At 54.1% G+C, this 7,499-nt stretch overlaps 1 protein-coding gene across 4 annotated transcripts in view; it reads left to right on the forward strand.

Annotated features, from left to right (window-relative positions):
• Positions 1-4,075: 4,075 nt before the first annotated feature.
• Positions 4,076-7,499, forward strand: part of DDR1 (discoidin domain receptor tyrosine kinase 1) — a 17,830-nt gene continuing 14,406 nt past the window's right edge. The window contains exons 1-2 of one of the 4 annotated variants that reach the window (XM_034660453.1): positions 4,076-4,605; positions 6,046-6,235. The gene's annotated coding sequence lies outside the window, so the exon portion shown is untranslated. Of the gene's footprint in view, positions 4,606-5,990; positions 6,236-7,499 lie in introns of those variants that run through there. The other 3 variants (XM_034660450.1, XM_019809561.2, XM_034660451.1) reach the window with 3 other exon arrangements.

Here is a 7,499-nt window from a genome sequence, read left to right on the forward strand (position 1 = left end):
CTCTCTGCTTCTCTACTTAGTGGCTTTCTCTAGTGCCATGAGAGCTCACGTAGCCTCTGAAGGCAGACTAGAAGTTCCAGGGAATTAATACCTCCAAGGGCACCCCCCCACCAATGAAAGATAGGAGTTGGAGGGTGCTATGGACCTGAGGTTTGTATACCCCCACCAAAAAACCATACGTTGCAGCCCTAATCCACAATGTGATGGTATTTGGAGGTGGGGCTTTTGGGAGGTAATTAGGTTTAGATGAGGTCATGAGGGCAGAGCCCCATGCTGGGATTAGTGTCCTCATAAGAGGAAGAGACCAGAACTCATGCTCCCTCTCCACAATGCAAGGACACAGAAAGAAGGCAGCTATGTGCAAACCAGGAAGAGGGCTCTCACCACACACAAATGTGCCAGGACCTTGACCCTGGACTTCCCAGTCTCCAGAACTGTGAGAAGGAAATGTTTGTTGTTTAAGTCATCCAGTCTGTGGTATTTTGTTTTGGCTGTCCAAACTGACTAAGACGATGGGAAATAACTGCTTCGGCCCTTGCAGGGACCAATCTGAGGAGCATTCTATACAGTTCTTTGAGGGTTCACATTTTAAGTCCCAGTGTCCCCCAACAGCGTCCACAAAGTAACACACATGTTATTGGCTCTTTTTCCCTCCCTGTCTCACTCCTCCCAGCCCCTCATTTCAGCTTCCTGGGCTCTCCTCCCAGGTAAATCACTTTTGTGCGACTCATAAGTTCTTGTTTCAGGGCATGCTATTGGGAAAATAAAACTGCCGTCATTTTTCATGGCTCTTCACCACTATTAATGAACATTTCACAGTCTTCTTTTTCTTTTGCTATTCTTTCTTGCCTTCCTTTCTTTCATCTCAAACAAGGTAATGGAAACCTTGTACACATCTTTGCACACCTGTACAAACATATCCATCTAGTATAAATTCCTAGGGACAGATTTGCTGGAGGAAATATGCACATTTAACTTTTTCATAGACACTTTCCTTTAGAAATCTGTGTACATGATTTGGGAAAAAATTCTACCCATTCTCACCTCATTTCCCAGTTCTGTCATGTAAATTCTGCTCGGAGTTTTCCCCAGGTATCTGCTCTATGACTTCCTCCCTCTGACTTGCAACTCCCATCCCAGTAGCCCAGACGTCCCAAGTTCCAACTTATTTGCACTGGATTTTGAAGGTGAGGAGATTTCTGGTCTTTAACAGGAATTCGATCACTACAGGTTGACTTTGGAGGCTCCCGAAGGCCCAGGGTTAGTTTAGCCCCGCTTTAAAACTTGAGTAATGTATGGACCCTTTTGGAAGAACTACAATTCTCATGGACTTGATTTAAATTATTTTTATAATTTAAATGTGTGCAAACCCAGCTAACCATGAATTTTTATGCTTCAATACTTGGGCAGTTATAAAGCTGTAGAAACAAAGCAGAAATAAAAACACATAAAAATAAAAAAGCAGTTTAAACTAATCCGATGTGACAAAGAGCTGTTTTTCTGAAAGTAAGTCGCTGCTGGCAAGAGGAACACATACTGCTTAATACAGGTGCTCGTGAAACTCACACAATATTCCACTGTGCACCCGCTGATGACTCAATTCTCTCCATACTTGTGTCTATTCAGATTGCTAAGAAATCCTTGTCAGTACATGTTCCCTGGGCTTCACTTGGTACAAATGCAACCCAGACAATTACAGAAGTTCTAACTTGACCACAAGAAGGAAAACACAAACGTGAACAAACACAGGTACTCACATACAGGGCTGAGATCAGTTATTTATGATCCAGAAAACACTTATAATGCTTTTTAAAAAATTACCAATGAAATGAAAACATGGAATTTAATCATTTTCATGGGGCATCATGGGTTCTCAGGAGTCCAGGGTCCTTGGTTTGAGAAATGCTACTTAGTACTGACCTTGACTTCTGGTGTGACCTTGAGCAAATCTTTTGCCATTGTTGGATCTCTGTACATTCTTCCTACACAAACAAGAATGATTTGGGCCACCAGTAATCTTGGGAGATGAAGAAAGTTAGGAGTATTTTCAAGGGCTAAAAGAAAGGGATGAGGCTTTTTGCAGACTCTAGATTTGGGAAAATAATGATGGCTAAGATCCTTCAGTGTAGCTTTGGCTTTGGAGTCAAAAGGACTCAGGTTTGAATTCCAGATCTGCCAGTTGCTATGTCTGTGTGTGGGTGTTATTTGACTTCTCTTATCCTGTTTCTGCCCTGGTAAAAGTGGGCATGTATCAAAATGCCACATCACAGAGCTGTGGCCAGGGCCAAATGAGATGACTCAGGAAAGTGCTGAGGGCAGGGCTGGCCCTAGCAAAGCTCAGTAATCAGCAGCGCCATCAGGAAGAGGCCAGGGGCTGCTGACAACAGAAGAGAGGAAGTGAAGATTCTGAGATTCTGTCTATAAATAACAATATTTCTGATACATGACCATCAGGATATTTCACCCCAATGCGACCCTAAGCTTTCACTCAGCCTTTCTCCTATCTCCTTCCCTACCTGCCCTTCCAGACCCAGGCTGGAATTCCTTTCCCTCCAGGCTTTCACGTCTTTCTCCGGTAAGTCGTGTTGGTCACCCGGGAAGCGAGCGCCCCCTGTGGCCGTCCTGCTCATTACAGGGACCAGGAGCCTCGCAAAAGCGTCTGAGGAAAGGTGGAGTTTCTAGGGGGAGCAGGAAGGACTCAAGAGGCTCAGGTGTCTAGTCGAGCTCGCAGAGGCTGTTCTGGATCCCCTCCTAGTTCCCTCCCCCTTTTGGAAGAAAGAGGCGGAGGAATTTAGGAGAGGCCTCCGATGAGGCAAGTTACAACTTCTCCAGGCCCGGGTCCCCTTTTGTGAAGAGCCCTGGGCCACCCACCTCAAATGCTCCTGAGGAGACAACCAAATGATCGGTGAAAATACCAGAAAAATATCTAACATGGGCAATGCTTTCCTGTAGAATCTCAGCATTTTCTCTTGGCCTTCCTGGCTGGGGGTGGAGGCGAAACACTGGCTGGATGTGGACAGGATGCAGTTGGACGGACTCCCGCGTCCCCCGCCCCCTCAGCGGTTGCTCTGCCGGATGCTGCCAACGCGCTGCTTCCAGAAACCACGTTTAAAATCTAATCGCGCCATTTCCCAGCTCAGTCTCCCGAGGCCCTTCCTCCTCACCTTCAGAACCAGCCGAACTACTAATGCGATTACCTCACCTCACTCTGCCTCTCTGGGTTTCCTCACCTGGGCAGAGCTGCGTTTTCACATAGCCATGCTCATTTTCCCCTTCTGCAGCCAGGAGTGGCCCGGCCTCCTCTCTGCTCTGTGACTTAAGGCCCAATTCAAGCTCCCACTCTTCTATGAAGTCTTCCTTGACCTTGACTCAGGACGACCTGGCCTGCTCCTCCCCTGGGTTTCCGCCACCCCTTCCAGCTCCAGTGAGAGCGCGGGCGATGCTGTCTTCTGTGATTCTAGACACACACACGTACAGGCATATACATGTCCGGCTCCCCCTCTAGACTGCAAAGGCCTGGAGGACATGGAGTGGGCTGTGTTCCTCAGTGTATGTCTCACAGGACTTACTTCCAGAACCCTGGCCTGCACAAACCTGAGTAACTACGGAATCAACCGGGAGGTAGCACTCAGAGACGCAGGTGACCCATGAGGGAGCCACAGATGGAGATCACGTTAGTGGAGTTTGGCTGGTTGCGTCCATGAAAAGGGCCTGTGCTTTTCAGATGCCATCTCATATGATCACAGCAGACTCCAGGGGCAGGTATCATCATGGCCGTCTTACTGGTGAGGGAACTGGGATGTAGTAGGATGCGGCACAGAAGCTACATGGTGAGTGGCAAGTTCAATCCTCGCCTCCGAGAGGCCGCGCCTTGCTTTCTCCCCTCCCCCTTTGGTACTCTGCTTTCTCCCCGAGAAGCCAGAGGCCTGGTGACTTACCTCCCTCCCTGCCCCACCCCCTCCCAGCCTAATCAGTCACCTTCAGCTTTGAGGATCATATTTTCCAAAATAAGAATTGATACACTGACAAGGACATCTGATTTCAGAGCTGACAGGTCAGCCTATGTTTGAAGTTGGGGCTGTTCTTGAAAACTGAGGGTGTCTTTTGCAAAATCCTGAGAGAAGGAAGTGGATTGTCAGGGACCCAGAAGGAGGCCTCCAAAGGACTGCAGCCACTCAAGGCTAATCTCTCTTCCCTTGCCTGGATTCCCCCCCCTTGGCAGGACCAACTCCCCCTGCGTAAGTCAGCCCTCAGCCACAGCTAGCCGCTGCTGCTTTCCCCCTGCTGCCTTCCTCATCTCCCTTTGTCTGCAGTCTCTTTGTCCCTGGTCTCCCTTTGGTTCAGTTTTGAAGTCCTCTGCCCCCTCCCCTCCTTTCTTTTGGCCCGGCTGCTCCCTCCCTCTCTGCGGGGCCCGGTGGCGAGGCTCGGGGGAGGGGAGCGGGGCTGGGTTGCCATGGTCACGTCGAAGCCGGCCGCAGCTGGCCGGGGCAGCTGCTCCCAGCCCCGGGATAGGCGGACAAAGCCCGGCGCCTCGGCAGCCCCGAACCTGGAACCCCAAAGGCCTGAGACGGGGGGACTGGGACCCAGGAGAGCCCTGAGCTGGAGGTGAGAGGGCAGATGCCAGAGCTCAACTGGGAGGGCCGCAGTGGGGACTGGAGCTGGGCTCACCCCTCACCGGGAGGGACCAGGCCGTCTGGGCTGGTGGTGTGGGAGGAAGGCAGCCTGGCCACAACGGAAGGCCGCGGATGCCAAGTAAGTTGGGGGCCATGGTGCTGCAAATGGGTTGAGGGGCTAGGATGTCCCCAAAGGGAGGTCTGGGGCCTCTGTGTCCTGTGGCCCAGAAACAGGTTCGACTCAGCCATTGGGCTTAATGTCTCCTCCGGTCCGTCCCTCTTACACTTGTCATCTCCCTCTGTCTCTTTGTTTCAACCCCTGTGCCTCAGTCTCCTTCCTCTTGGCCAATTTCTTGGTTTCACTCCAACCCCTTCTTTTCTCCTTTGCCCTTATTTATTGTCCCCTTGGTCTGTCTGCTGCCTTTGAGGCCTCCTCACTTTCCTGCCCTACTTTCTGAGTGCCCCCCCTTTCTCCACTCCAGTTAGCTGCTATGTCCAGCTCTCTTCTCCCCAGATCTCTCTCTCCCGCCTTCTGCCGTGTGTGCCCTCATCCCCATCCCCCCCTTTCCTTTCTGTGACCCCCAGCTCCCCCCTCTCCTCTGAGTTCCATCCCCACTGTGCATCATTCCCCACCCCTAGGCTGCCCACCGCTGAGCTGTCTCATTTTCCTTCCCCATAATATGTTATCTCTCCCTCCTCCTTCCACTTCTGGGCCTCAGTTTCCCATTTGTACTCTGTGGTATTAAGGCCTGAGTCATGGTTGTGGCCTTGCCACCGGCCTCCCCCCGCGGTCAGCTCTCTGACCTGGCCTGCTTGCTCCAGAGGCAGCTGCATCTCTTGGGAAGGGCACTGCAGCTGGTGTGTGGGCCCTTCTGGTCCATGCTCCCTCTCACAGGTCCTGTGGGCTCCCCTGCAGTGACGGGGGGGGGGGTCTACAGGCCTGAAGCTGCTCCTCTCTCCCATGTGCCTTTCCTCACATTTTTTGAGCTCTTTCCCCTCCTCTCTTTCTGGGCATCAGGAGGCCATTGGCTTGAAGGGGATGGGGAAGCTGGAAGGGAGGGCATGCATGGATGTGGGAGGGGTGGACCGTCCTTTGGGGGCTCAGGAAAACCCGGGGGTCTCTGGAGTTGGGAGTGATGCAGCATGAAAGACTGTGTGGACACTCTCGGTCTTTGGCTCTACTCTATGGGCCCCTGGATAGCTGGGATTTCCCTCTCTGGCCCCTGGGAATCTCGGCTCCAAGCCCCGCATTCCAGCCGGCTCCAGCCCCCTTTCCGCTGTCACTTGACTCCGCTGGGCCCCAGCCCTGCATCCCTCCCACTCCTCCAGCTTTGGGCTGGGGCGAGGTGGGCATCACCGACTAAGAATTTCTCCTGGGGGAGACCAGGGGACGACAGTTTCAGGATTCTATGGTTTCCTCTACTCTCCTCAGTGGACCCCTCTGTCTGGCCCCACCATGCCACCTGGCCCGGGAGCGTGGGCCTGGGGTGTGGAATGTCCCAGCGGGGTGTGAGGGGCTGCCGCTCCTTCCCTGAGGCGTCTGGAAGCAGCCCAGCCCGGTCGGCCAGCCCAGGGTCCCTCTGAGCACAGTCCCTGGAAGGAGGGGTAGAGCGTCCGCCCAGGTGAGGTTACTGGGGAAACCTTGGCCCCACCCCCGACCCGGCTCCACCCCCGCCCTAGCCTTTCCCCGGCCCAGATTCCCCAGGAGCTGTCTCCAGAGGGGTACGTGCTCTTGGGAACACCCCTGGGGGTTTGGTCGGAGGGGACGATGGGAAGAGGCAATTCTCCGAGTGACCACGGGGCTGTTTATTAATGCGTCCCTTAGCAGTTGAGCGTGCTGGGATTGGCATGTTCCTGGTGGTTTGGAGCTCTTGTCCATACGTAGGGCCAACTTCTTCCTGGTAGTACTTTTGTGTACTTGTCTGGTTGGGACTTCGTGTTTCTTTCTTGGGACTGTTGTTGGGACTGCACGTAGGGTGTGAGTTGATGTCTGCCGTGAGGTGCAGTGGGGCGGGGATCTGCAGTAGACTCAGAGACCTTTCTGAGCCCGTGACATTGATAGGTGGCTGACAGGTGTGGGTGTGCAGAGATGGTGGCCTGAGGCAGTGCTGAGTGGGGCACAACACCTCCCACCACAGCTCCTCGGTCCTGCCCACCTAACCCAGCCTCCTTGCCCATCTTCTCTGGGACTCCTGTTGCTGGTCCTTTTGGGCTGTGTCCAATTTTCTCTTTGTCTGTATCCCCCACAACCCCCTCACCTTGTCCAGGCCTATCCCTGCCAGTGGTCAGAGCCTCGACCGCACCTGGACCCAAGGGAGGCTTGCCCTGAGGACTCCTGGGCCTTGAGCAGGGAGCCCTAGGGGACCAGGGCCTGGGAGTCTGGGCTGCAGGATCCTTGAGAGGACGGGGACTGGAAGGTGGAAGTAGAGACAGAATGGGGCTGGGAGAGAGTGGGGGCCCTGCAGGCTCTGGGGCAATCTGGGTTGGGGTGTAGAGGACAGGAGGCCAGAGGGTGCCATAAAGAAGCAAAGGTTGGTGGTGTGAAAAGTGTCCGTCTGGGGGGCCTGGTTGGACAGGTGAGCGCTGCTCCCCTCCTCCATCTAAACTGCGGCTCTTGGGCTGGGCACCGGGCCTGTGGGAACCTGCTCCTTCCCTGTGCCCTGGGGCTACCCCTTTCACCTCCCTCTCCAGGAACTGAGCCCAGAAAGGGGGAGTAGGGAGGGGGCCATCCCCTCACCGGGCCTGGATATGTGGGAGGCCCCAAGCGGGGCCTCAGCTTAGGCCGTTCCCTTTAATGGGGACCCTGGGGCCTGGGGGTTGGGCCGCGGGTAGGCGGAGGGGGCTGGGCGCGCCGCGTCGGAGGGGTGGCGAGGTGGTTACCTGGGG

Source organism: Ailuropoda melanoleuca, chromosome 5 (genome assembly GCF_002007445.2).
Source record: "Ailuropoda melanoleuca isolate Jingjing chromosome 5, ASM200744v2, whole genome shotgun sequence".
In the NCBI taxonomy this organism is placed as follows: domain Eukaryota; kingdom Metazoa; phylum Chordata; class Mammalia; order Carnivora; family Ursidae; genus Ailuropoda; species Ailuropoda melanoleuca.